General features: G+C 44.8%; 1 long non-coding RNA gene across 4 annotated transcripts in view; it reads left to right on the top strand.

The window, feature by feature from the left end:
• Positions 1-24,851, top strand: part of LOC140897276 (uncharacterized) — a 64,761-nt gene that overhangs the window by 13,740 nt on the left and 26,170 nt on the right. For 3 of the 4 annotated variants that reach the window (XR_012154695.1, XR_012154696.1, XR_012154694.1), the window contains exons 2-4: positions 17,022-17,053; positions 17,866-17,923; positions 18,440-18,560. This is a non-coding gene — a long non-coding RNA (uncharacterized lncRNA). The remainder of the gene's footprint in view (positions 1-17,021; positions 17,054-17,865; positions 17,924-18,439; positions 18,561-24,851) is intronic. The other variant, XR_012154697.1, reaches the window with a different exon arrangement.

Here is a 24,851-nt window from a genome sequence, read left to right as displayed (position 1 = left end):
AATTCTGGATTAGATTAGTTTTGAGTGCTGTTATACCCTCAAGCTGTTTTGAGACTCAAGCAGTCTCCATGTGTTCACGCTGGTCACCACAGCAGTGCGGACATAGGCGGCCGGTGACCCAGCCGTTCGGGGAGGCTAGCCCCCAGCCCCTCCCTTTGGGCCCAAGGCCCCACCCTTCCCCTTGTACCCAAGGCCCTCACCCACAGGAGCCCAGAGCACACCCACCGCGGCTCCCGGCCCCAGTGCCAGGTGGCTGTGTGGGGAGGCCCCAGCCCAGGTGCTCCGGGCAGCGCGGCCCCAGCACCAGTCACCCTGAGTCCCTGCAGGAGACATGCCAACCAGCCCCAGCCAGCCTGGTCCAGCCAGGGCAGAGCACTGGGAACCGTAGGAGGGGCCTGACCTGGGGGTGGGGCCAAGCTAGACTGTTTGGGGAGGCACAGCCTCCCTCTGCCTATGATACCCGCCACCCATGCTGTGTGGAGCATTGTTGGGTTCATGTTGGCTGAGAGCAATTTGAAAATGCTGCTAGCCCGCCCACAAAGGAGGTATGGGGTTGAGACAGTGGAAACATGGGAGATATTTAAAAAACTTGAACCCACCTGGCTTTCTACAATTCACAGAGAAAACAATTGCAGGATGCACCGTGCTCAGTAGTGAAGCAAATGACCATAGGATATCCCCTAGAACGCGAAACCCTCAGTTTTGACACACGTCAAAAAACTTCAGATTAAACTTCCCTTGCATGTACCCACTATGCCCTCAGTTCAGGAGATGTCCCTGCCAGGGCAGAGGTGAGACACACTGGTTTGACTATTGCTCTATATGTTGTATGCATAGCCATGTGGTCTGAACTCAGCTGTAGTGGTATTTTTCACAGCAATGCATTTACAGGCATTGAATAAAAATATTCAAACTTTCATACAAAAAGAATATATAGCAGACACACTGCAAGTTGCTAAATTCCATTGACATTGATTTGCAATTTTAAATTCTCTTTGATTCCTTCTCCAAGGTTAATCCCCTGGCTAGGCTGCTTAGATATTCTGCCAGATAACCTTCAGAATTACCTCATCGTGAGTCACATCTCCAATAAACCATATTGACATGTTCACAAATCAGCATCCTCTGATAAATGAAAGGGAAAATCTTTTCATCTTAGCGGTTTTGGCTTCAGATAGAGTCATTCTTAAGAGCTTTTGTTTGATAGAGTTGCAAAAACTGAATGCAGATTGGCTTTCCCCTATTTGAATTAAACACAGTTGTAAACATCCATATATTTCTTTCATTAGGGATAAAAGGTAATAATGTCAATTTATACTAGCTGAGGTTTTGGCCTATGGATATAGGGCTATGATCTCATGTGGGGGGGCGGAGGGTGAGAAAACCTGGATTTGTGCTGGAAATGGCCCAACTTGATTATCGTACACATTGTAAGGAGAGTGATCACTTTAGATAAGCTATTACCAGCAGGAGAGTGGGGTGGGAGGAGGTATTGTTTCATGGTCTCTGTGTATATAATGTCTTCTGCAGTTTCCACAGTATGCATCCGATGAAGTAAGCTGTAGCTCACGAAAGCTTATGCTCAAATAAATTGGTTAGTCTCTAAGGTGCCACAAGTACTCCTTTTCTTTTTGCGAATACAGACTAACACGGGTGTTACTCTGCAACCTGTTTCCAGTGGTGTAACTCCACTAAATTCAGTGATGTCTGGGGCAGATTCTAATCTCATTTATACACAGGTAAACCCAGAGTAACTCTAAAGACTTTAATGGAGATACTTATCCCTTTATACTGCTGTAACAGAGAGCAGAATCTGGCTCATGCTATATGATTTAACATTAAAATCTTTCACAAAGCACTTGCAATAATAAGAAAATCAATACCGTCTTACGTTTATATAGTGCATTTCATCTCATTGGATCCCAAAACACTTTACAGTCTGTGCACTGTAATCAGTGCAGGGTCTGCTTCTCATTGACCTTTAAAGCCTGCTGTTCCCCATCCTACATCACTTCTGAGTGGCTGGGCACCTGGGATCAGAAAATGGAGGCTTCCAGGAGATCAGAAAGGCAGTGTTGGAGCTGGAGAGAGAAGGGTGAGCGTGTTGGAGATGACTGAATGGTGAGAGCAGGATTTCTGCTCTGATATAGCTTCATAGATAGAAGACCTCCTGAGCAGGAGCAGGTTACTAGGCTATGTGGCTTCTAAGGTCAGTAGTGGTGGGGCTCTATTCCGGTGAACCTTAGGAAAGATGGTCTTGTGATTAAGACACCTGACTAAGAGTCTTGACTAAAGTCCCAGCTCCCAATGTAATGTTAGGTGGCCTAGTTCACGCTATGCCTTCTCTCCATTTTCAGGACATCCTGCTATGGGTATGAATGTTTGACATGCAAACAGCTCTGATATTCCACTGTGAGAAAAACAAAAGGGGAAGAGATACAATCTTATTAACAATGTCATATGATGTATTCCAAAATCTAAAAAAGAAAAGGAGTACTTGTGGCACCTTAGAGACTAGCCAATTTATTTGAGCATAAGCTTTCGTGAGCTACAGCTCACTTCATCAGATGCATAAAAGTGGAAAATGCAGTGAGGATGTTTTTATACACAAAGACCATGAAAAAATGGGTGTTTATCACTTCAAAAGGTTTTCTCTCCCCACACCCCACTCTCCTGCTGGTAATAGCTTATCTAAAGTGATCACTCTCCTTACAATGTGTATGATAATCAAGGTGGGCCATTTCCAGCACAAATCCAGGTTTTCTCTCCCCCGACCCCACTCTCCTGCTGGTAATAGCTGGAAATCCTGGGCACCCCATCATCTCAGGCATTGGCACCCTGACAGCAGGGTTGCCTGGCTATGTAGACTCCCTCCTCAGGCCCTACGCTACCAGCACTCCCAGCTATCTTCGAGACACCACTGACTTCCTAAGGAAACTACAATCCATCGGTGATCTTCCTGAAAATACCATCCTGGCTACTATGGATGTAGAAGACCTCTACACCAACATTCCATACAAATATGGACTACAAGCAGTCAGGAACACTATCCCCGATAATGTCACAGTTAACCTGGTGGCTGAACTTTGTGACTTTGTCCTCACCCACAACTATTTCACATTTGGAGACCAATGTATACCTTCAAATCAGCGGCACTGCTATGGGTACCCGCATGGCCCCACAGTATGCCAACGTTCTAATTCAGCCATAAAAATAACGCTTCCTCAGATCTTGTCCCTTAATACCGCTACTCTACTTGCGCTATATTGATGACATCTTCATCATCTGGACCCATGGAAAAGAAGCCCTTGAGGAATTCCACCATGATTTCAACAATTTCCATCCCACCATCAACCTCAGCCTGGATCAGTCCACACAAGAGATCCACTTCCTGGACACTACGGTGCTAATAAGCGATGGTCACATAAACCCCACCCTATACCGGAAACCTACTGACCGCTATTCCTACCTACATGCCTCCAGCTTTCACCCAGACCACACCACACGGTCCGTTGTCTACAGCCAAGCTCTACAATACAACCACATTTGCTCCAACCCCTCAGACAGAGACAAACACCTACAAGATCTCTATCAAGCATTCTTACAACTACAATACCCACTTGCTGAAGTGAAGAAACAGATTGACAGAGCCAGAAGAGTACCCAGAAGTCACCTACTACAGGACAGGCCTAACAAAGAAAATAACAGAACGCCACTAGCCGTCACCTTCAGCCCCCAACTAAAACCTCTCCAACGCATCATCAAGGATCTACAACCTATCCTGAAGGATGACCCATCACTCTCACAGATCTTGGGAGACAGGCCAGTCCTTGCCTACAGACAGCCCTCCAACCTGAAGCAAATACTCACCAGCAACTACATACCACACAACAGAACCACTAACCCAGGAACCTATCCTTGCAACGAAATCCGTTGCCAACTGTGCCCGCATATCTATTCAGGGGACACCATCACAGGGCCTAATAACATCAGCCACACTATCAGAGGCTCGTTCACCTGCACATCTACCAATGTGATATGACATCATGTGCAAGCAATGCCCCTCTGCCATGTACGTTGGTCAAACTGGACAGTCTCTACGTAAAAGAATAAATGGACACAAATCAGATGTCGAGAATTATGACATTCAAAAACCAGTTGGAGAACACTTCAATCTCTCTGGTCATGCGATTACAGACATGAAAGTTGCGATATTACGACAGAAAAACTTCAAATCCAGACTCCAGCGAGAGACTGCTGAATTGGAATTCATTTGCAAATTGGATACAATTAACTTAGGCTTGAATAGAGACTGGAAGTGGCTAAGTAATTATGCAAGGTAACCTATTTCCCCTTGTTTCTTCCTATCTCCCCGCCTCCCCCCCCATTCCTCAGACATTCTTGTTAAACCCTGGATTTGTGCTGGAAATGGCCCACCTTGATTATCATACACATTGTAAGGAGAATGATCACTTTAGATAAGCTATTACCAGCAGGAGAGTGGGGGGAGAGAAAACCTTTTGAAGTGATAAACACCCATTTTTTCATGGTCTGTGTGTATAAAGACATCCTCACTGCATTTTCCACTTTTATGCATCCAATGAAGTGAGCTGTAGCTCACGAAAGCTTATGCTCAAATAAATTGGTTAGTCTCTAAGGTGCCACAAGTACTCCTTTTTCTTTTTGCGAATACAGACTAACACGGTTGCTACTCTAAAATCTAAAAACAGTCTCTATGGTCCAGTCCTTTGCAGATCACCTTAATCACAAAACCTCCTGTGTCCCGAAGGAGACTGTTCCCTAAAGAGAGACTTTTTAAAGAGATGCCACTTGTTTCACAGGGGAAGGGAAGAATCAAATTATACCAGAGAAACATTCCCTGACACTGAAGATGAGTCCCTGCACTGCAGCCCATTATATTAATTCTTCCTAAGGTGCTTCTTTGAGACTCCTTTGTTTTATTCCAAGCAGACTTCCAATTATAGAATAGCATCATTCAGTAAAAGATCAAGATTTCAAGCATAAATGTTCAAAACATGCACAAAGTAGAGCAAAACTGACACTGCAGGTTAAAACAGAAAAATCAATGATGGTTTTTCTAATGCAGACTACAACAGCTCCAGCTAGTGGAGAACTTTGTAGTAACATCATCAATCTGAAATGAGTTACAGGCTTTGTTTTCTCCTCCCCAATCCTGCACTTACCCTCATTTGTTGTGTCTCTGACTTTCTAGAATCCAGACATTGCTTATGTTGCAGGCTGGCTGCTGCACACTGCTCTTGAAACTAAAGGTTTAAAAAGGAGCTGATCTATTCCTTGCTCTGTTTCGATCTTTGTTGCTAAAAAATGCAAAAAGCAAAGGTCTGCATCTCCTAGGTCAGCATCTACACTGTGAGTATATAACGGTGGTTTTGTTACTAGCTTCTGACACTCATCTGACCTCTTTACCACAAACACAGATGACTTTTACCCACAACACAGCCATGAGTTAACCAAGTTTGTGCATCCATTTCTACCATGCTTCCTGCCTGTAGTGCATTCTGGGAAAATCTGGGCAGCTCTGCCAGGGCTACCTTAGAGTTGCTGAGGCCCAGGGCTGAAGCCAAAGCCCGAGTCCCACCACCCAGGGCCGAAGCCTGAGGGCTATTAACCCGGGGGTGGGGCTCAAGTTACAGGCCCTGTGTGTAGGGCTGAAGTCCTTGGGCTTCAGATTCCCCGTCCCACCCCCAGGGTGGTGGGGCTCGGGCTTTGACTTTGCCCCCCCCCAACACACACACACACACACACACACACACACACACACACACACACGGCTTTGGCAGGCTCAGGCTTTGGCCACCCTTCTCTCCTCCCCCCGGGATCATGTAGTAAGTTTTGTTGTCAGAAGAGTGTCACAGTGCAGTGAAGTTTGAGAACCCCTGGATTAGATATAATATCAGTTGAATGAAACCTTAAACCAAATCATAGGGTTGTATGCCTATCCTGCTGGTGACTACCACATCATTTTCTCATCAGAGACAGGCAAGTGGTACTGTGTCCAAAACTTTTTGTGTCAGTAAAGCCAGTTCTCATGTCCACCACAGTTGTTGCTGAGTGCTGTTTTAGTGGCTTTAGTTATCAGACTGGACCTAGGTGGTGTTGGCATTGTTTTGCCAACACCGTCTAAATAACCTTCCCCAAAAAAAGAAGGCTAGAGACAGGTCAAAAATTCGTAGATTCTAAGGCTGGAAGGGGCCATTGTGAGATCACCTAGTCCGACCTCCTGTATAGCACAGGCCACAGACCTTCCCTAAAATAATTCCCAGAGCAGATCTCTTAGAAAAAAAATCCAATCTTCATTTTAAAATTGTTAGTGATGGAGAATCTACCACTACCCTTGGTAAATTGTTCCAAAGGTTAATTACCATCACTGTTAAAAATTTATTCCTTTTTTCCTGTCTGAATTTATTTAGCTTCAACTTCCAGCCACGGGATTTTGTTATATCTTTCTCTGGTAGACTGAAGAGCCCATTATCAAATATTTGTACCCCATGTAGGTACTTATAGACAAGTTACCACTTAACCTTCTCTTTGTTAAACTAAGTAGATGGAGCTTCTTGAGTTTATCACTATCAGGCATGTTTTCTAATCCTTTAATCATTCTTGTGGCTCTTCTCTGAACTATCCCCAGTTTAACAACACCCTTCTTGAATTTTGGACACCAGAACAGGACACAGTATTCCAGCAGCAGTCACACCATTGCCAAATAAAGAGCTAGAATAACTTCACTAGTCCTCAGGATTCCCCTGTTTATGTAGTCGTAGTCATATTGCAGTTTTTCTGGAACTATGCAAAAAATGATTCTCTCATTGTGGGTCTGATTGTTTAACCTTGCCTACAGGCTTATGGCACCAGTTGACAGCTCCATGTCATACCTCATCTAAACATACATAAAATAAGCTTTCAAATAATATCTGATATGAGTGTGTGTAGGGTGGGTACATTAAACTCCAAAAATATGGAGAATTGCTCCATGCTTAAGAGCTCAGCGCGCTGTTTCTTTCAACTAAGAGTAGTTTGTACAGAGCCCATACAAACTAAACTTTCCTATGTATGTTTCATGTGATGGTGAATCATTGATCAAGCAAGGTGAGGCCCTACGCTGAATTCACAGGCATTTCTGTTTGTCATGTAATGCAATAACTTTTGAGCACCTTATCGAATCAATTCAGAAAATTTAGAGAATGTTCTAGGCAGCAATGGGCAGAGCTCTATTGCTTTTTGTGAAGATTGGAACACCAGAGAAGTCTGATTTCCATTGGTCTAAGTGAGAGAAAAATCAGATCCACAGAACGCACACTTGGTACTGCAGCCAGAGGAATCTCTCTAATGCCTCCGGCTGCTGCCTACACATCTTACAAGAGAAGCTCAATATGCTGTGTTCTCATTGGGTGAACAGCTCAGTCTACATAAACCGTGAAGAATTTTCACTTTCAAAGAGCCAAAGATTCATAGATTATGAGGCCAAAAGGGACCATTGTGATCATCTAGTCTGACCTCCTATATGATAGGCCATGGGACTTCCTGAATTAATAACTGAACTTGAACATATCTGGTAGAAGAACATCCAATCTTGATTTAAAAATTGCCAGTGATGGAGAATCCACCACAACTCTTGGTAAATTATTCCAATGGTTAATTTACTCTCATTGTTAAAAGTTTGCACCTTATTTCTAGTCTGAATTTTTCCAGCTTCAACTTCCAGCCACTGGCTTGTATATATCTTTGCCTACTAGACTCTTACCAAATTTGTGTTCCCCATGTAGGTACTTAGGTATTTATAGACTGTGTTCAGGTCACCCCTTAAGCGTCTCTTTGTTAAGCTAAATAGATTGAGCTCCATGAGTCTCATGGCATGTTTTCCAGTCTTATAATCATTCTCATGGCTCTTCTCTTTACCTTCCTTGTATGTTTATAGCACTGGTGCCCTCATAGATTGAGGCCAAATGCTATTTAATGTTCTAGATCCTCTCTTTTACTTCTAGATAACTCATTGAACTTCATTCTAGAGTGACAGAGTGAAATCTTGGCTTTATTGAAGTCAATAGGTAATTTTGCCATGGACTTAAATGGAGCCAGGATTTCACCCAAACCGATCAGAAATTTTCTTTGCTGTCTTATTTGAAGTTAGTTGGTTGTTTTTTATTGAGATCTCTGTCACAAACAAAATCACATCACAAGCATGTCTTGACTTTAACTGACCCCTTGTTGGGAGCCTTAGCAGAGAGGACACAGAGACTGAATTCACCAGTACATCTAGCTCTTCCAGCTCAGGACTGAGATACCTTGCCGGGCCCTGTGTGTGTGGAAAGCTTACACAACCACCACGAATGCTGGTGTGAGGGAAGCTTGCACAGCCATTGTTTGTGTTACATCTGTTCTGAGGGTAGGAGGGTTTTACGTTGTGAGGGGCACCCGATCTGAATCCTTTCAACCGCGTGAAATTCATTTTTAAAAAATACAGGCGCAACATTTTAGAAACGACAGCAGAATTTTAAGAGGCCACAGATTGATTCTCTGTGGGGAAAGATTGTTCCTTTTTCTGGGAAAAGAAACCGTATAATATTTTGTACAAGATCAACTTTGAAGGGAGATGCAGTTACACTATAAAGTTAAGTAGGAACGAAGCTGACTTTATGGTGTCACTGTAGGGCTGAAAATTGAAAGCACATCTTTGGGAACATACTGTGAAGCAAACAACCAACATTAATGAAATATGTTACCAGGGATATGTAGATACAGTATGGCAGTTCGGCAGTCACAGTGGGAAAATAGCTAGTAGTGCCAATGCAAAATGTCGTTTGCTAGAGTGAAAGGCAAACAAGGTTGCTGCTGCAGAACACTAGAAATTGGAGAAGATTCTATGGCTACACTGTGCTTTTCAAAGTGATTTAAAACCAACACCACTAAAAATTCCAATTTCTGACCTCTAAACATAAAATGAAAGTGATTCAATTTCAGATGCATTACTCAGCATATCATTATTATGAATAGAGCATTTATTATAACCCATGCAATGTCACACCTATGTGGCTTGCAATACAATAATTAATGTTCTGTTTGTGCTTCACACTTAAACAGCTGATTTAGGGATTTGACATATAGCAGTTAAAATATTTCTTTTTAAACCCACCAATTTGTCTTTTTGAAATGACCATCTAACTATCCATGGCAAGAAATGGCTCAGACACTTTTGCGAACTTCTGAAACTACAATAATTTTGCTGCCCAAAAGGGGTCTTTGCCAATGATTGATTGATTTGTCTGGGGACCGATAAGTTTAATTATTTTTGTGCTTTGTTCAAAAAGTGAATATTAACCAAAGAAAAAGTCCCTTATCATGGTGGCAGCCTTGTTACATTTCAGTCTCCAACAGACTTGCTTTGAGTAGAATGTTTTAGATGACTGGCCAAAGGGGGCTGCCAGCCTTGGAAAATGCAGTACAAATTGGAACATCAAGATTTTATATAGTACGGAGAACATGTTAACAGAGAGATTGCTGCATGGACACCTCACCATCCACAATGGCTTGTCCCGACCTAACCTGTCATTTTACCATTGTTTGGTCTGGCCTGGGCTCCCCTCTGTGATCATTTAACATGCCTGTGGGTAATGCAGTGATTGCCTTCATTGGGAAATGACTTATGTGTTCATAATTGTTTTTAGTGTAATCATTGTTTTGTCCTTCTTTTTCAAAAAAGTGTATCACACTCTCTCTCCCTTTTGCTGTTCATTTAATCTCCCCTCCCATGTGTTCTGTTTTCCTCTCTCCCCTGCCCCGCCCCCCACCCCATATGCTTCTCTGTTGCCTCGTCTCACCCACTCCTCTGCACATGCTGCTCTGCTGACTGGTTCCTTTCTCCCTTGAACATATTTCCAGGCTGCCTGGTTCGCCTCTCCCTGTCACATGATGCTTCTTTCTCTTCTCCCTCTGCCCTGAACATGTTGCCTATTTCCCTTTCCCCCTGCACTTTGGAACATTCCTTTCCTGCTGGCTCCTCTTCTTCAGAGGCTCTGGTCCCTGTTTCCTCTCCTCCTCCTATGTAGAGCAGCCCTTAGGGGAAGCATTTATGTTGGCTCCTTTTCATTTGCTTTACAGGCTTACAGAACCAAAGCAGCTGGAGGCTCCAGCACCATGTTACCTGCCAATCCTCTGTAGACCACAGTCTGAAAACTGCTGGGCTGTAATACCTCACCGTTTCCCAGAAGGGACCATACCAACCTCTTAGTCTTAGGGAACAAACTTTCGGGAAGGCCTTCACTATTTTGGGGTGGGGTGGGTTAAACCCATCAGTTTCCAATCACGTGCCCTAGGTACTTTTTCCTTCGCAAATGTACTGCTGTGAGCTTAGCCTCCTTCAGGGGCCTGGCCTTCCAGAGGTTTCTGTACAACTTCGCTTGGCTGTGGCTGCCAATTGGTGTGAAAAGCAGCCACGTTGTCCAGGTATACAGCTACATCTTGCTGATGGTGACAGAGGATATGGTCCCTCAGTCATTGAAAGGTGGCTGGAGCTCCATGTCACCCCGGAGGCATGCTGACAAACTGGAATAGCCCAAGGAGAATGACAAAAGCTACTTTCCCCAGAGAATCAGGTGTTAGTGCAATCTACCAGTGACCCTTTCTTAAATGTAGGGTGGTGAGATATCTTTATTACAGCTTTTCCTAACCAGCTGAGGACCTCATCTTGTTGGGCTATTGGATACATATTGAATTAGGAGACTGAGTTTTCTCTCCACAAATCGACAGAGAATCGAGTGCTCCCATGCAGCTTAGGAACCAGGACTACTGAGCTTCACTTGATGCTACTTGATTCTTCCCTCTGTTGCGGTCCAAATACAAGACAGCACAAAGCTTTAAGCAAGCAAGCAGGCTGGTCTGCCAACGGGCTGCACTTCAGCTTTCCACCCTCTCCTTTATTCTTTCTCTCCCCCTGCGCATTACATTCTCCAACAGATAAAAGGAATACACTGGCTTTGTTTAATATTCTTATTTACCAATTTCTATCTACTGCATTCCTTGCACTTGGGCCTTGAGCCCAGTCCTGGGAGGCTTCCCACGGTTCATGTCATCTGGGCGAGATTCCAAGGTTCATGCCCTTGAGAGGAGCCGTGTGTGCACTGCTCCTACACAACACTCCGGGTGTGCCCTGAATGTTGCCAAGTGCATGAACCTTGCATGAATGCTACATCCCTCCCTCCTAGTTTCAACATTTCCTGAACCTTTAGTACCATCTCCTGCATTTCCTCAGGGATCCTATAGGACTTTATTTTCTGGTTATTCCCAAGGCTGAGATTGCATCGAATGGACTAATAAGGCTAGAGAACACAGCCATACATGCCTCCATCACTTTGCAGACCTGCGATTAAAGCTGAGTGAAAACTGGAATTTCTGTCCCGCAGGAAATTCTGGTATTTCAACATTTGTTTTTGTTCCAACTTAGGATGAAAAGTTGAAATATTGCAATTTTTGGCTGAGCAAAATGTTCCAAAAAATTTCAACTCAGAAATGGTGAAATGTTTTATATTGGCACTTTTGGAGGTCCCAACAGATTCCGGGCAAGATTCTCATTTGGCCATTAGACCCTTTGCATTGTCCAGCCCCAAAGGAGCTTGTGATAGGGTGCTCAGAGGGCCAGACAGCATAGCAACTAGCACACCTGATGTCCTGGTCCCTTGCTTCCCTGACCAGGCCTTCTCTGACCTTAGGCTGAAATCTTCTCTCCTCCACTCACATCTGGGCCTCATTCCTTAAGAGGGTGTGGTAGGGAGACCCAGCCCTCCCTCTTTACTGGGTCCCAGCCCAGGACCCTGTGTGAAGCAACACTGGGAGTGTCCCCCTGGCAAAGAGTCAAAGTCCACTGCCCTGGGCTACTTCCTACCTATATCTCTTCAATTTGGGACATAGTCCAATTATAGTCCAAATTGTCTGTAATGGCTCACCTGGAGTAGCACCCCCTTGTGGACCTTTTGCAGCATTCTGTCACAGCCTCAGGTCCCTCTGGGTGGGGATGGAGGGGGACTAGCTCCATGACATCCTTATAGTCAAATAGTAAAAGTTCACACACTGCTGGGTGCTCCCTAGTCTCCTCAACAGTCTCTCTGTCAGGGATGCAGTGCGTCTCCACGGTCAGCTAGCCCAGCAGTCTAGCTCATAGTGAAGTTCCCCTCATCTAGAGAGAGGCAGAGCTATCTCCTGCAGAAGGGTGCTGAATCAGCTCCATAACCATTTGTCCTCATCCCAGAGATCAGACCCACTTCACTTAAGGTTGAGCCTTTGATCTTAGGTTCCCACATTCGTTTAATTAGATACGTTGTGAAAATAGTGCACTGTTCTATGAAGTTCTGAGTGGACTTATTTCTCAGTTTTCAGACATGGTTTTTATAGTTGTGTGGCAGCTGTAGATAGAAAAGGTATTTTTGGGAATCTGGAAGTAGTGATGGCTCTAGTAGGATCTCAGGACTGAAGACCACTTTGACAATGGTAGGGCAGATATCCCCAGTTGATGGCTTATAGATTTCGTCAGACCACATCCTGTTTCAGACAGTGTTGCCTCGATCTTGTCTAGTTCGAGCTACAGCCACCTGGCTTTCATCCAGACCTTAGTCTCTGCCAACCATTAGATGAGCCTTGCCAACAGCTATGTCTGGATTCAATGTAAAAGAGCCATAGAACAGATTATTTTTGGCTTACAGCTCGTACTGCAGCTTATATGGTCTCACTGTCTCCCAGCAACTTCACTTCGATACTGAACAGGGTTGAGGCCTGAAGGAGCCCACAGCTGAGACCCCCTCAGAGGGAGATCCCCTCGTGCAGCAGTATTTGCTTGTGATAATTTTGAAAAAAAGTGATGAGAATCCCTAGCTGGTCTTACAGTCTTGTCAACATTTCATGATGAATAGGATTGAAGGTCACTGAAAGATCAAGCAGTTGTCAGCAAGGACATCTGGCCTCTGCCCATTGCTCAGAGCGGAGTGTCAGTCCCTATGATCAGTGTCTTTTCTGTGCTATGGTCCAGCCTGAAGCCCAGCTGCATGGGTTCCAAGACGCCTGAGCTTATCAGATCTTGTTGGAGTTGGCCTGTCACTACCTGCTGCGTTATCATTTGAGGAAAGGGAAAGTTAGGGGGTAGGTAGTACTTGGCCAGGATATTAGTGATCAGTATTGGTTTCCTCTGCAGAGGCCTGACTATAACTTGTTTAAGGGCTTTTGGCAGTTTGTTCTCTGATTAATAAAAAAGGGCCCATACGTTACCAGCAAAGACAGACATGGATCCAAGTTGCTTGAAGCCAGGTGGACAACTTGCTGCACAGCTAGAATGTCAGCTGGGACACTGGTTAAAACTCAGCCACTGGGGGATGATAGCGCAGCTGTATCCTTCTGCTCTGACTCGTCAATCTTGGCTCGAGAGAGAGTTCTCTGAATCCAGGCAACATCCTCTAAAAAGAAGATCAGAAACAAGAAAATGGACACGATTGGAGCCAGTTGAGGGCACCCTGTGATGATAGTAATAACAACAATATATAATTAGAGCTGGTCAAAATAGTTTTTGACCAAAAAATGCCTTTTTAAAAAAATGAAAAATCATTTTTTAGGAATGTTCTGTTTTTTCAAGAAAAAAAGTTTGGTTTGGGTCTCCCCCCCACCCCTGGCCGCCTTTTTCCTCCTCTTTTTCCATTTAGTCCCTGAGAATAGTGGGATGAATAGAAAAGGAGGCAAAAGAGAGAGATGGGGAAAACAAAACCTCAACATGTTTCAGTTTGCATAAATGTGTTTTAAAACTGAAAACTTTTCAAGAAAAAAAGTTATAGACTCAGACTTTAAGAACCATCATGATCATATGGCTTGACCCCCTGCACATCACAGGCCACAGAACCTCACCCACTCACTCCTGTAACAGACCCATAACCTCTGGCTGAGTTACAGAAGTCCTCAGATCATGATTTAAAGACTTCAAATTACAGACAATTGACCATTGACGCTCGTTTGAACCTGCAGGTGAGCTGTGCCCAATGCTGCAGAGCCCTCCCCATTTAGTGTTCCATTGCTAGCTGTTGGAGGTATTTGCTGCTAGCAGTCACAGATCAGCCACATGCCATTGCAGGCAGTCTCATCATACCGTCTGCTCCATAAACTTATCAAGCTCAGTCTTGGAGCCAGTCAGGTTTTTTGCCCCCACTGCTCCCTTTGGAAGTCTTTTTCCAGAACTTCACTCCCCTGATGGTCAGAAACCTTCATCTCATTTCAAGCCTAAACTTATTGATGGCCAGTTTATATCCATGTGTTCTTATATCAACATTGGCGCTTAACTCAAATAACTCCACTCCCTTCCTGGTATTTATCCCTCTGATGTGTATTTATAGAGAGCAATCAGATCTCCCCTCAGCCTTAGCTTGGTTAGGCTAAACAAGCCAAACTCTTTGAGTCTCCTCTCATAAGGTAGGTTTGTCATTCCTCTGATCATCCTAGTAGCCCTTCTCTGCACCTGTTCCAGCTTTAATTCATCTTTCTTAAACATGGGAGACTAGAATTACACACACTATTCCAGATGAGGTCTCACCAGTGCCTTGTATAATGGTATTAACACTTCCCTGTCTCTACTAGAAATACCTTGTCTGATACATCCTAGGACTGCATTAGCCTTTTTTTTTTCATGGATGCAACACATTGGTGGCTCATAGTGATCCTGTGATCAACCAATGCATCCAGGTCTTTCTCCTCTGCTGTCACTTCCAACTGATAAGTGTTCAGCTTATAGCAAAAATTCTTGTTGTTAGTCCCTAAGTGCATGACCTTGCACTTTCCACTATTATATTTCTTCCCATTTGTATTACTCCAGTTTTCAAGGTTGTCCAGATCTTCTTCTGTGATATTCCAGTCCTCTGTATTGGCAATGCCTCCCAACTTTCGGTCATCCACAAATTTCATTAGCACACTTCCGCGTTTTGTGCCAAAGTCATTAATAAAAATGTTAAATAAGATTGGTCCCAAGACTGATCCCTGGGGAACTCCATTAGTAACCTCTCTCCAGCCTGACAGTTCACCTTTCAGTATGTCCCTTTATAGTCTCCCCTTTAACCAGTTCCTTATGCACCTTGCAATTTTCATATTAATCCCTGTCTTCTCCAATATAACTAACAATTTCCCATGCAGAACTATCAAATGCCTTACTGAAATCCAGATAGATTACATCTATTGTGTTTCCTTTGTCTACAAAGTCAGTTATTTTCTCAAAGAAGGAGATCAGGTTGGTCTGGCACAATCTACCTTTTGTAAAACCGTGTTGTATTTTATCCCAATTACCATTTACCTCTATGTCCTTAACTACTTTCTCTTTCAAAATTTGTTCCAAGACCTTACATAGAATTAGGTCAAACTAACAGGCCTGTAATTTCCTAAGTCACTTCCCCCCCTTTCTTAAAAATAGGAACTATATTACCAATTCTCCAGTCATAGGATATGACCTCCGAGTTTACAGATTCTTTACAAATCCTTTCTATTGGTCTTAGAATTTCATGTGCCAGTTCCTTTAATATTCTTGGATGAAGTTTATCTGGGCCTTCCCCCCAATTTAGTCCCATTAAGCTGTTTGAGTTTGACTTCCTCCTTGGATGTGGTCATTTCTTCCACTATATCCTCATTACCATTAGCCACCCTGCTACTACCTCTAAGCTCTTCATTAGCCTCATTAAAAACTGAGGCAAAGTATTTGTTTAGGTGTTGGGCCATGCCTACATTATCTTTAATTTTCACCCATCCTCAGTGCTTAACAGTCCCATTTCCACGCTCCTTATTTACTTTTTATTTATATGGCTGTAGAACCTTTTACTGTTGATTTTAATTTCCTTTGCAAGGTCCAACTCTGCTTGCCTTTTGGCAGTTCTCACTTTATCCCTACACTTTCTGACCTCCAAGAGGAGGCTTTCCTTCCTGATCCATGCCCTCTTCCATGCCTTGCAGGCTTTCTGCTTTCTCTGAATCACCTATTTGAGATGCTTGCTTATCCAGCTTGGTCTGCATGAATTTTTCCATATGAAATTTCCCCCCCTCCCTTGCTTGGGATGCAGGCTTCAGATAATTTCTGCAATTTAGATTTAAAGTAATTCCAGGCCTCCTCCACGTTCAGATCCTTGAACTGTTCAGTCCAGTCTACTTACCTAACTCATTTTTGCATGCTCTATCCCGCAGTGGAGTGTAGAATGATGCTGCAGTCCTCATTTTCTTGGGTTTGGAACATCATTTAGGGCAAGGTTCTGAGAAATTTAACAGGAATGAAGTCAGTAGAGTTCTAATGGAACTGGATTGGAGAATTGGAGAATGGGGTCCTTTCAAAGAATGTTCAAAATATCCTATGGAATGCAATAGAGAATCGACGCCCCTGCTACAGGAGTCTGTCAGTGTGTTCAAACATTCTGCAGCAAGATTATTGTTCCTTCTTAAATTCTGGAAGGGATTTTCCAAAAGGGAATCTCCATTGTAAGCTGCAACATGCACAGCTGAACAGAGAGAGAGGATGCTGACCAGTGTAACCAACCTCAGCTTCAGAGCCTTCAGATTTCACCTGCCCTGCAGGGAGAATTCTACCAAATTCCTGGCAGAAGACCCCTTGTTTGTTTTGAACTTTATTTCACTTTTAATAATTCCCATTATCTTTTTGAATTTCCACTGGTGGTTGCCTGATAGCTCCATACGTTTGCGGAAAGTTGATGTGTATGCAGATCCAATTTGTCAGAAAAAGAGAGAAAAAGCAGATGTTTAAGATGCCCATTAAAGACTTGCCAGTGCCTTTGGTAAACTTTCAAAAACCTTCTATTTCAAGACATTTCTGCTTATATAAGCAGACCCTTTCTGTTTCTTTATTTCCTCTGGTGTTTTTTTAGCACTATGAGCATTTGCTGGGAATCACAATATTTTTTGTTTGGAAGTTCTGAGTTGCAACCTATAGCTGTAAATCTCGGCTGATTGTCTTATAATCTTTTCCACAGAAACAAGCCCTGATGGCTGGCTCAGGGAATTGGTAAAGTACTATGCAGCTTTTTACCTCTTATATCACCTGTGTGAATCCAATTCAGATCAGTCATAACTATAGCACATAGGATACTGCAAAAAAATAATGTGTTTTCAAGCGTTCTTCAGCATTCTAAATATCTGTTTAGTTTGATCACGTTTGTGTCTTTTAATTATGGCTTTTTGTCCAGGGGAATGGGAAATAGCTAATCTTCACACAAATACTCATATATTCACCTAAATAGTTGTTGATCAAGAGTATTTATCAGTAGTCAGTATAGAAGGATTCTTAATTTATCATTCATTAATAGAAAGAGTCTTCATTAGTCACTATTCCATATTGGTTATTTATTATTCTTTTTGCTCAAAAAAGTTCCAGTGATTTAATCAGGGAGCAGAAACAACACCATGCACTTTTCGTGACGTACGACTGGTCTCGGAATATTGAACACCTCACAGCCTGAAAAGTTCACACATGAGGAATTTGGCAGAGTCCATGAACAAGGGACAAAAGGCCTATGTTGTTTAGAAGATATATTTTGCACATAAAATGTGACCAGCTGTAGTTGTAAATTAAAGCTCCAGCCATCCATTGGCTGTTGGGTGGCATTTGTGTGAACGGAGTAGGTGGCCCTCAGTCCAGTGCTTAGTGTGACAGGTGTGCATGTCCCAAATAGTAAACCAAAGTACAGCATTGGATATTTTAATGCTGCCTGTAATTAAATTGTATTGTAAATGTACATTAGGGTAGCTAGAACCTTGGATGGGTGTCTTTTTGTTATTTTTACATAAAAAAAAATACAGTTGCTCTCTTTCTGGCAGGTTCAGCAGGAAGGCCGACGACCGAATGGGCTACGGAGACTGAATTCCCCTTGAGGAGGTTTGTGCTAGGCAGGGGAGAGGTACATTGGAGGGGCTGTTGGGTGGGGAAGCTTTCCCTGATGCTGTTGGCGCAGGACTTCAGAATCTAGGGGTATCAATCTGGCACTTTTTGCTATGTATAGTATTTAATAATGGTGGGTGGGGGAGGACAGACAGTGTCGGGGAGGGGAAACTGATGATGTCACAAAGGATTGTGACGTCAGGTGGAAAATAAGCAGCAGTAGCTCAGAGAGAGGAACTTTATTCAGAATCCCATTCTGCCTTATGTGTACCAGCTCCCCTACATGAACTCTCTGGGGTTCAGGCTCTGAAACTAGAGGGGGCTGGGTGGGCAAACCAGCAAGGACCTCCATATTCCTAAGTCCAGGAACTATGCTTTCAGACAGAGGACCCTGAGCCCTACTTCCACCCACAAAGGAGGGGCGGGAATTCCACAGTGCAAAGGGCAAAGCAGCACAAGTTAGTGCAGCTCCAGATTATATTAACTTGCACCCACTTCTTCCGTGAATTTCAGAGAAGAGGAGAAATAAAGAGGAGCCTGGCTGCGTCTCCTTCACAGCTGCTTCCAGGTTCATGAACCCTACGGAGATCCTCCAAGGTCTGCAGGTTAAGGAAGCAAAGTGCAAAATGGAAGGGTGAGTAGAAAATGCATTTAGACTGTGAACTTCTCTGGGCAGGGAACTTGTTTTTAATATATCTGCCAAGTGTGCAGCCTCCCCTATACTGCTAATAAACAGCAGTAATCCTGAAGCAAGGATCTTGTTGCCATGCAAACACCCTGCACGGTGAGAAAGAGCAAATTGGAAACAAGATCTGTGATGCACTGGCAGAGCTGTTCCTAAAGAGACTTCCTTTCAGTTTCCCAAATGATATCAGCTTTCAAGACTTCAAGCCATGCAAAGAGAGACCCCACTTAATTCCCCCATGCTTTGAACACTGTGAGTCAGGCTAGTGCAGGGGTGGGCAAACTATGCCCCAGGAGCACATCTGGCCCTTCAGGTGTTTTAATCCAGCCCTTGAGCTCCTGCCGGGGAGCGGGGTCGGGGGCTTGTCCCACTCTGTGCATGCTGTGGCACCATGGGGCTCCTGGAAGCACCAGAGTGTCCCCCCTCCATCTCCTACACGTAGGGCAGCAAGGGGGCTCTGCACGCTGCCCCCGCTCCAAGTGCCGCCTCCGCAGCTCCCATTGGCCAGCAGCCACGACCAATGGGAGCTGCAGGGGCGGCATCTACAGACAGGGCAGCGTGCAGAGCTCCCTGGCCACGCCTCCATGTAGGAGCCAGAGAGGGGACATGCTGCTGCTTCAGGGTGCTGCTTGAGGTAAGCGCCGCCTGGAGCCTGCATCCCTGACCCCTTCCAGCACTCCGGCCCTGATCCCCCTCCCACCCTCCTAACCCTCAGTCCCACCCTCCTGCACCCCAGGCCCCGCACCACCATCTGGAGCCCTCACCCCCCGCATCCGCACCCCTGCCCCAGCCCGGACCCCCTCCCGCATGCTGAAGTCCTCATTTCTGGCCCCACCCCTGAGCCTGCACCCCAACTCCCAATTTTGTGAGCATTCATGGCCTGTCGTACAATTTCCATCCCCAGATATGGCCCTCGGGCCAAAAAGTTTGTGCACTCCTGGGCTAGTGTCTGTGGTGGTGGTGATTTGCCAAGATTTACACAGCAGAGTTCACATGAACAAATAGTGGATTTGGTTGTGTAGCTCCTGCAATCCACTCTGAAAACGCTCCCTGAACAGGACTGTGAAAATAGCCATCTCAAGACAACTTTTTTTGCCGGGATGTTGCCATTGTGTCATAGAGCCAAATGTTCTTCCCCACTTGTGTGTGCATAGGGGACACTAAGCCAATGGATCTGGGTTGGGGCAGGGAGAGTCGCCTCTAAGGCATGCAGCTCCTTCATTCTAATCCCATAGAAGTCCCACTGTGTGGTCTCTGTGGTGTTCCAGCTCTGCAGGTGGGATGTGTCAGGGCAAAGCGTCACAAGAGAGACTCTATATTAACTTCTGTGGCATCCCCCTCCATGTCCGTGACCCCTTCCCCCTAATGAGGGGCTTTTGGGTGCTGCCAATGGGACTATGCCTTCAAGGAACATGGGAAGGTAAGTGGTAGTGCAGGGGAAAGAGACCCATGTGGAAGTGTTTGCCTCTGGCAGAAGCTCCAAGATCCACTCAAATGTAGGGGTATTCTCAGTATTAACCCCGTGCCACTTCTGCAGGGGAGCAAACCCTGCCCTCTGATGGAAGAATGAGAAATTCTATAAGTTAAACCTTGTATAGACTCCAGTCCTCTGTGTGGTTCATTCCCATGTAGGGAAACATCTATCTATTATGCTCATCACCACAGTATGGAGCATGGGACCCTTAAATAGCATTTCACTGCTATTGAAATTAAAACAGTACCTTGATTTGGTGGACTCCCCAACAGCTCCAGGTATCAGTAAATGTTCTGTTGCCTTGCTACAGTCCTGAGCAGGTTTCTTTGTTTTTCCCAGAGATGTTGCCTTTCATCCAGAACATCAGATTTTGTATAATGCAAATGGTAGCTAATTTAGTGCACGTCCTAAGTCTGAACAGAGATATTGCAGCTCTTAGATTTGTGAGCATGTCTGTTAGCAACCAAGCCTTGCATTATAGAACCTATTTTCCAGGGCTTTACAACAAGCCTTTTAGACTGCATAGTAAGAAGCTTTTAGCAGCCAGAGTGAAGGATTAATAAGGCATGTGCAAAAAGCATCCCTGTGAAGAGGTTCACTGCTAGAGTGGTGAGCTCAAGGGGTTTATTAGATAAGCTGGAACTGTGATGTCTTTTGTTTTCTGTATATTGTACCTGTATACTTCTAAGAACTCCTCCTCTATGTCAAGATACCAGCTATTTTGTTCTCCCTGTTACTGCAGCCTGGTACAGTGGAGACACACACACTGTGCTCTTTCACAGGAACTTGTTCTTTCTTGTTGTTGTCATTTATTTTAATTACAAGTCATTCACGACTGGGTGCATATAGTTGTTTTACTGTATGGAAGCATGGGAGTTGGCATGGTTGAAGCCCCATCTTGCTGTCAGGTGCTACAGAATGCCAGTGCAGACTAGTGTCCCCAAGCATTAATGAAGCTCGTCATGATATTTACACAGTGGAGTTGCTATGTGTCACATTGGGGTGTTCGACTTGGCCACTGAGGAAAAGAGCCAAAGTATATGGAGCTGATGTTACTGCTGCTCCAGGCCTCAGCAATTTGTGTCTCTGCAGCTTTTACACCTTTCTGGCAGTGCTGTCTGAGATACAGCCAGGGTTCAGAAGGTGCACAGATGGCCTAAGGGTTGTAGGAAATGGCTTCATGGTTTCCACAGACCATCAGCCTCCAGAAAGCCATGGCGACTCCACAGCCTCAGTGGCCCTGCCGCAAAAAGAAGCATTTGGCAGATTTCCTCACACCTGAAAGCAGCAGGCCTTGGCTGCTGTATCCTCCCCTTCTGCCCCTTTATCTGCATGAGAGAGAAGGTACGGACCACACTGCTTCATATGCTCTGCCTCATGACACACAGTGATGGAGCAGGAACCAGTGAGCTGAAGTAAGTCCAGAGCATGTGACCTACAGCCATAGGAAGGCAAAAAGAGTGTGATGTTATTAATGAAGTGCATGTCCCTATTACTCTGGGACAAAAACGATAACACTGATACTGGCAATTTTAGAGTGTCCACATTTGCAGATGACTGTTCCAAGTGAGAAGTCCATCTACTTTTCTACCATCTGACTAGTCCTCACCATTTTATGTATGGGCTTGTCTACACTTGACACACTACACCAGCACAGCTGCAGTGCTGTACTGTACAGGGAAGCCATTTAGGGAAGGTGGGGGGGCACCTGCCCCCCCTCAAGTTTCGTAACACATTTGTGTGAAGTTAGCAGCAGGAGGGAATATGCTGCCCCTCCTCTCCCCACTGCCATCTGCAGCCGAGCTGCTCTGCTCCCCTAGCCATGGGGCCACCACTGGCCATGCTGCTCAGGACCAGAAGCCTAACTCCTGATCTGCTGTGCTGGGGTGTCCTTCTTCCCCCATCAGTGTACCTGGTCTCTGCTGAGCTGGGGTGGGAGGATGGGGAGCCTGTCTGTGCGGCTGCCTCTGGGTCAGGAGTGGGAGCTGCAGCTGCACCAAACAAGCATTCAGGCTCCTGAGTGCATGGCTTAAAGAGATAGCTCAGGCACATACCTGCAGTCTCCCACACACATTTCCCCCCACACCCCACAGTCTCCCTCACACTTCCCCCCCAACGCACACACAGAGTCTCCCTTACACACTCACTCAACTAACTAAACTACTTCTTGGTGCTTCCTGTTGAAATGCGCAATGCACATATATCCTCTGTAATTTTATTCTTTCAAAGTGCTGTTATTTTAGTTTTTTGACTAGTCTATGCATTTCATAATTTTATTTCTCTCTTATGCTTAAATTTAATTCTTTGAGTAGTGAGTTCTAAAATGCCTAACCTGTCCTGGCTGGAGTAATTATCATTATTACTTTTATTACCATATTGTGCTTTGTCATTTATTATTTAAAGTGGTACAATCAAATAATAATATCCTTCTAGAATGTAAATTTAGATTGTACTCACCTTAGCAGTGCCAGTTTAAAAAAGTTAGCTAAACACATAACTTTAGACACTGTGCAGATGAAGGTCACTTATTTGCAAATTGTATTTTTAATTATATCTGTAAAATAACTTAAAATTCGTACAAAAATAAATGTGGTTCCAAGTCTAATAGTAATGATGGAGTCAAATGTTAGCAAGTCCCATGCATGCTTGTGATCGGTAAACACAAATGTCAAAATAATTAGAAAAATTAATTCCCATTCTTAATAAAAGAGAAAAAACCTTAATCGCATATGTTAAAATTAAATAAATATGTTTTTGGTGGTGTGAAAAACAATTGACTAAAATAGAGTAGATAATAGCAGTAACAGAGCGTGCCTGTTAGAGAAAGTAAGCAGATTTTATTTATTGCTACTAAAGATAGTGTACAAAGTATCAAACTTGTGTTTCAATATCTGTGTTAAGGCTCCAAAACTGATATGTCAAGGTTTGGGATTGGGAATATTTTGCAGTATTATCTCCTGATTGTTCTAAATTTACATATAAACTTAAAATATGGCTTTAGTTGGTGTTTGTATATACAAAAAGAAAAGGAGTACTTGTGGCACCTTAGAGACTAACCAATTTATTTGAGCATAAGCTTTCGTGAGCTACAGCTCACTTCATCGGATGCATACTGTGGAAACTGCAGAAGACATTATATACACAGAGACCATGAAACAATACCTCTTCCCACCCCACTGTCCTGCTGGTAATAGCTTATCTAAAGTGATCACTCTCCTTCCAATGTGTATGATAATCAAGTTGGGCCATCATACACATTGTAAGGAGATTGATCACTTTAGATAAGCTATTACCAGCAGGAGAGTGGGGTGGGAGGAGGTATTGTTTCATGATCTCTGTGTATATAATGTCTTCTGCAGTTTCCACAGTATGCCTCCGATGAAGTGAGCTATAGCTCACGAAAGCTTATGCTCAAATAAATTGGTTAGTCTCTAAGGTGCCACAAGTACTCCTTTTCTTTTTGCGAATACAGACTAACACGGCTGTTACTCTGAAACCTGTTTGTATATATATATTTTTTCTTTATATAGGAATTAGATATAGTGCTCCTGTAACTGATTTCTAAGTTATCTGCAAAAATACTAGAGTTTTCAGGTGCCTACGTAGTCCCTGGAATCATGGTCAAAGTCTCCCCCCCCCCCACCAAAAAATCTGAAATGGTGCCCCTGTGTAGTGCTTCAGTGTAGACAGTATTTACACTGATGGGAGGGGTTCTCCTATCACCTTAGATCAGGTGTTTTGAACTCCTGGCCTGCAGGCCATGTGCGGCCCATGAACCTTCCCAATGTGGCCCGCAGGGCTCCAGCGTTTTGGGGCCAGGTCTCTTCCCTCCCTCCACAGGCTATTTAAAATGGCCCGTGGCCCCACTCACCACTGGCAGTGCCGCGGAGTGAGTGGCTTCTGCCTGCTCACTCCATGTGTCTGCCGACCCTTCCCTGCAGCCCCAGGGCGGGGCGGGGCTGTACCTGCGTGCGTTGCCCCTGAGGCCAATGGGAAGCTACGGGGGCAGTGCCTGCGGGCAGCAGCACGCAGAGGCCCCCGGCCTCCCCCGCCCTGCCTTAGAGACCCAGGTAAGCACCGCACTCCCAACCCCCTCCCAGAGCCTGCACCCCACCCCCTTCCCACACACCCTCTCCCACCCCCAAACTCCCTCCCAGAGCCTGCACCTCCTCCCCACACACACACCCAGCCCCCAAACTCCCTCCCAGAGCCTGCACCCCCTCCCCACCCCAAACTCCCTCCCAGAGCCTGCACCCCCTCCCCCTCCTCCTGTACCCCCACCGCCTGCCCCAGCCCAGAGCCTGCACCAAACACCTAAACTCCATCCCACAGCCTGCACCCCAGACTCCCTCACCAACCCAAACTCCCTCCCAGAGCCCAACCTCTCACCCCTTCTGCACCCAAACTCCGCCCCAGAGCCTGCACCCCAATCCCCTACCCCAGACCTTTTCCCCCACCCAAACTCCCTCCCAGAGCCTTAGGCAGGTGAGAGGACCGAGTTTTAGGGGGAAGGTTATGGGCAGCATGAGTGACATTATTGGCCCACTGGGAGGCTTTGAGGACTGGCACTGGCCCTAAGGTAAATTGAGTTTGAGACCCCTGCCTTAGATAATTCACTTCCCCTGAAAGCGGTAGCGAGTCAATGGAAGAATTCTTCCATCAACCTAGCACTGTCTACTTGCGGGTTAGGCCAGCTTAACTATGTCATTTAAGATGTGGATTTTTCACCCCACGTGATATAGCTATGCCAATGTAAATTCCCAGTG

The sequence above is a fragment of the Lepidochelys kempii genome, chromosome 1, assembly GCF_965140265.1.
Source record: "Lepidochelys kempii isolate rLepKem1 chromosome 1, rLepKem1.hap2, whole genome shotgun sequence".
In the NCBI taxonomy this organism is placed as follows: domain Eukaryota; kingdom Metazoa; phylum Chordata; order Testudines; family Cheloniidae; genus Lepidochelys; species Lepidochelys kempii.
Note: the sequence above shows the minus strand (reverse complement) of the source record. Positions and strands in the feature narration are given on the sequence as shown.